The sequence below is a fragment of the Limulus polyphemus genome, unplaced genomic scaffold (genome assembly GCF_000517525.1).
Source record: "Limulus polyphemus unplaced genomic scaffold, Limulus_polyphemus-2.1.2 Scaffold752, whole genome shotgun sequence".
In the NCBI taxonomy this organism is placed as follows: Eukaryota; Metazoa; Arthropoda; class Merostomata; order Xiphosura; family Limulidae; genus Limulus; species Limulus polyphemus.
This window is the reverse complement of record NW_013666362.1, coordinates 127347-132671: the sequence shown is the minus strand read 5'-3', so window position 1 is coordinate 132671 and position 5325 is coordinate 127347.

Sequence of the window (5325 nt, the reverse complement as noted above, 5' to 3'; positions counted from 1 at the left end):
GCACACTGATTATAGCGAACTACTAATAGACACTCACTTATGGCGCGTCGCGTTTGTTATATTTATAGGCGTGGGGATGTTTTCTAGAAAATTCAAATCACGTAACAATGCAAATTAAAGCATTTACGTAAACACATATATTGTTGATTCTTACTCTCGAAAATCTTCTACAACTTTGGAGAATAGGCGGGAATTTCACAATACATATCTAACACTATAAGCTAAGCATGCTTTTAAATATAAACTCAATCCAAACAAACGTTGACATTAAATAAGCATATAACAACTAATTCGTTACATCAGTGTGTTATTATTTTTTATCATAGAATTCGGTGCAACGTGTGTTATAATCCTTTTTCTTCATAGCACGCAGTGCACATAAACAAAACAGTGTCACTAATTATGTATTCAATCACGTAACATAAGTTTTTCAAATGGTCTGTACACGTGTCGGTTATGTTGTTTTCACGACAATAGTCTTTCTCGATACAAAATCAGTGTAAACACAACTTAAAACCGGTAACAGCTTAAAAACTGGAAGGTCTGCAAAATATCATTTCTTTTGTTCTTTCGTAACAAAACCATAACTTATTACTGGTTGTCAGTGTAGCTTTAGGTGTCTTAACTGAAGCCTTGTTTCAGAACAGAATATAATCTGCACTATTCTAAAACTAAGAAAAATAAAGTTTCGCTCACCTGACATTAGTGGGTGCCTCATTACAGCCCCCCCCCCCAGTAACATAGCAGCATGTCTGCGGACTTATAACGCTAGAAACCAGGTTTCGATAACCGTGGTGGGTACAGCATTGTGTAGCTTTGTGCTTAACTACCAACAAACAAAATCCTCATTACAAGGCTTTTTTCGCAACTAAGTGAATTATGTTTCTGAACATCGGTGTGTTTCATTATGATATGAAATATTATATAAAAGAGACATCATGAACAACAACGGAATATTTAAACACGAATAAAATTCCAGGTTGAAGGAAAATAGTTTTATTTTGTTTACATTTCACTCAGTATCATTACACCTGATTATACGGGTTAATTCAGTGAAATGTAACATATACATTTGTTTTTCTTCTAGCACTTAATTTTAGCAGAGATTAACTTTCAGTATGGTCCTGTTCACCAAATTAGAGCATATCACTTTATATAGTATGGTCTCCTTCGCCAACATAGAGATTTACGAGTGTACTTTGATATATTATTGTCTTACCAAGTCAAAAAAGACCTGCAAGTACTAATATTGTTTTGATTGTCAAGTTAGATAATGCAGGTGTAATTTAATATGTTCGCGTTGTACTAACTTAGAAAAGTCTGCAAATTTTAATAGTGTCTTGTTCACCAAATAAGAGCACACACGGAGATTTAACACAGTTTAATGTTGCCGTTTTTCTTAAGTCACAAAAAAATAGTTTTATTTTCTTGTGCCTGTTATTTTCAGCTTGAACAGCATCTTATGCGACATATGGACTTTGTTTATTTGCACTTGTATGAACATCAAACTAACTAAAAAACTTTGAGGATTCGACGGAATCAACACACTGATAAATCGCCCTGTATTTTTAAAACACTCTCTTACTATAAGGCTTAAGGTTCTAACACAGAATCTACAAACTTAGCTAATATATAATTGAAAGTACCTCTGGTTGAAACAATATATACATCACACAGTAGTTTAACACATCTATAATTAATGTTTATGTTAATGAAACATTTTCTGAGAACAAGATTGTACTAACTGGGTATTTTCAAAGAATACTTTGTATTTATCTGGTATTTTCTGAGAATTAGATTGTAATTAACCATGTATTCACCGAGAACGAGATTTTTATTAAGAAAGTGGTTCGTCTGACATCGATCTTAGGGACGTGGTCTTTTGCATGAAATAGCTTCGTGTGACGTGGTTGTTAGAACACTCGACTCGCAATCTGTGGGTCGCGGAATCGAGTTACATCACTGAACATGCTCCCCCTTTCAGTCGTGGGGACGTTATAATGAGACGGTCAATTCTAATATTTTAAGAGTGGCTGTGCTGGCGATAGGTAGTACCTAAATTAGGGATAGTTGTTTCTGAACCTTGTGTGTGTTTGACTTGGCAGTTTACCTATTGATTGTGCTCTTTCTCGTCTACAGAAGGATTAATGTCCAAGAACATTACTTTTATCGTGATGTTTTAAAACAGGTGCTTAGTTCTGGAACGACACAAACTGCATTTAAATTTATCGATGTTTTTACAATACGATCGAGAAAATAAGAAAGGATAGTCCTTTCGAGCCCATTTCGGCTAACATGAACGTGCTTGATTACAAAATCATGAGTTCAGTTCATTAAGGACTTTTTATCTCGTATATGTTTCTGACACCTTTGATGGATTAGTAAATGGTTGAACACTTCTTAACATTTCTCAATTCATTACACTCGAACAATCACTGTATTAACGAGAATGAGAAACGGTTAGATCTATCTTTCCTTAAGGTCATGTTTCACAAAAGTAAATAATGCTTTTAATACAAAAGTGTTTAGAAAAAAATACAAACAGATCTTCACTTGAACTTCCAGTCATCACAAGTCTTAAAAATCGGGTTTATGAAAACTTTATTTGCTCCATCTAAAATTAGTTATAATTTAGAAAAATAAATTATTTGTAATGCGGGTGGGTGAAAAGGAATGACTTTCCCATTTATTTTGTTCAAAAATGTTTACTTACTGGAAAAGAAAATGTATTCAGATGATTTGAATTATCGTGTCATCAGTTGCATTAGAAAGAATAAAAAAAAAAGTTGAAAGATATCACACTTTTCATCACAGCCAAGTTTATTTTTCACCAGAAAAATAAATGTTGGATTCTTTTTTTTTTTTCACAGAAAAAAATGAAACATTTGTAATTCATAAAAGGTAGTTTATAGCGTAAAATATATTGCTTGTAATAGCCTTTACACAGGAGAGTTTGTGTAGAATTTAAGTTTTTAAAAATGAACGTGAACTTGCTCCAACATACGACTGTAATTATTTCAGACATACACAACAACACAGTTAAAATCAAAAGCTAAGAATTATTCTTGTGAAAACCTAATGTTAACGTAAAACAGTATGATATGTAAATGGCGATTGATAGGGTTAATAATTAAGGAAATGTGCTGTTTGAAATGATGAAGAATAATAAATTGTGTAATACATGATGTTACAAACGGGAAATTATAGTGTGGTTAATGAACAAGAAAAGCTGATGGTAAACCCATGGTAAATGAAGAATTCTGAAATAAATGAGTTGTAACTAAAGAATGTAAGGTGATGTACGGTTCGTGATAAACATACAGAAAATAAAGAGCAGGATATGAAGATGGAACTTGTTCTCCAAAGGAAACTTATGTATTACGAATGACAGTAAGAATGACTGCTAATATTATAGAATAAAAAGTGTTGTATATATTTATGACAATTAATATTTTGATTCATTTTCAAATATCCTAGAAAACCGAAAGAAATAAAAATGTTTGTTTTTGTCATTTCTTCAACGTGCTGCCATCTCTTAGACACAAGAGGAAATGCAATGCTAGAAGAAGAAATATGAGAAATAAATATATAAAATTTTAAGGGAGTGTATTATAATCACAGAAAGCTCTTTACTAGTAGTTACAGAACGAGAGATAATCATTATTTTGCAAAAGTTGTCCTAGATGTCGTTTATGTAGAAAGTATTATTATCACAGTTTAGGAATGACTGCAGCAGCATTGAGTACTGGAGTCACTGGAAAGCATTGTTTTAGGCATAACTTCTGTAGAAAGCAACATGATCATAGGAAATCCTCGATCTATATGTATTTGCTGTAGAGAACATGGTGATCACAGAAAATCACTGTTGTAGGTGTGTCTGATGTAGAGAGTATTATGATCACAGAAAAGCATTGTTTTAGGTGTATCAGAGGTAGATAGCGTGATGATCACAGGAAAGCACTGATGTAGGTGTATCTACTGTAATCAGCGTATTTGCTATAAATAGTATTATGCTCACAGAAAAACACTGCTGTGGGTATATCAGATGTAGAGAGCACTATGTTCACAGGAGAGCACTAGTATAGGTGTATCTGCTGTATAGACCATTATGTTCACAGGAGAGCACTAGTTTAGGTGTATCTGCTGTAGAGACCATTATGTTCACAGGAGAGCACTAGTTTTAAGTGTATCTGCTGTAGAGACCATTATGTTCACAGGAGAGCACTAGTTTAGGTTTATCTGCTGTAGAGACCATTATGTTCACAGGAGAGCACTGTTTTAGATATATCTGCCGTAGATATGATTTATAATCACATAAATGCACTATTTTGGGGGAGCTGCTGTAGAGAGTATTATGATCAAAACATAACTCTGTTTTAGGTTTAAATGTTGTACCGGGCATTGTGACCACAAGAAAAAAATGTAGGTGTGTTTATCTGCTGTAGAAAGTACCATAATGACTGGACAAATAAGTTTTAGTTGAATCTGCTGTAGAAAATATGACCATAAGAGGAAATACTTGATTTTATGTACTTACTGAGGAGAGCATTATGTTTTGGATGTGTCTGATGTAGAGAGTATAATGATCGTATGGAAACACTGGTTTAAGTGTATCTCATGTAGAGAGCAGGGAAAGCAGTTTTGTAAGTGTATCTGCTATAAAAAGCATAATGATCACAGGAAAACATTGTTATAGATTTGCCTGCTGTACGGAATATTGTAATAACAAGTAAGCACTGTCATATGCGCATCTGCTTTAAAGATCATTATGTTCACAGAAAACAACAGTGAAGAGAGTATTACGATCAGAACAAAACACTGGTATATCTGCTGTAAAGAATATTATGATCAAAGAAAAGCACTGTTTTAGATTTTTCTTCTGTAAAGAGTGTTATGATTACAGGAAAGCACTGTTTAAGGTGTATCTGCTGTAAATAGATTATGATCAGAGGAAGACAATTACGTAACTTTATCTCCTGTAGGAAATATTTTCATCAATGTAATGCACTGTTTTAGGTGTATCTGCTTTAGAAAGTATTATAATCATTCCACAACTATGTTTTAGGTGAATCTGCCGTAAAGAGAATTATGATTAAAGGAAACCATTAGTTAGGTGTATGGGCTGTAGACAGATTATGATAATTTCTCAGCTATGTTTTAGGTGTATCTACTTTAAGAAAGTATTATAATCATTCCACAACTATGTTTTAGGTGAATCTGCCGTAAAGAGAATTATGATTAAAGGAAACCATTAGTTAGGTGTATGGGCTGTAGACAGATTATGATAATTTCTCAGCTATGTTTTAGGTGTATCTGCTTTAGAAA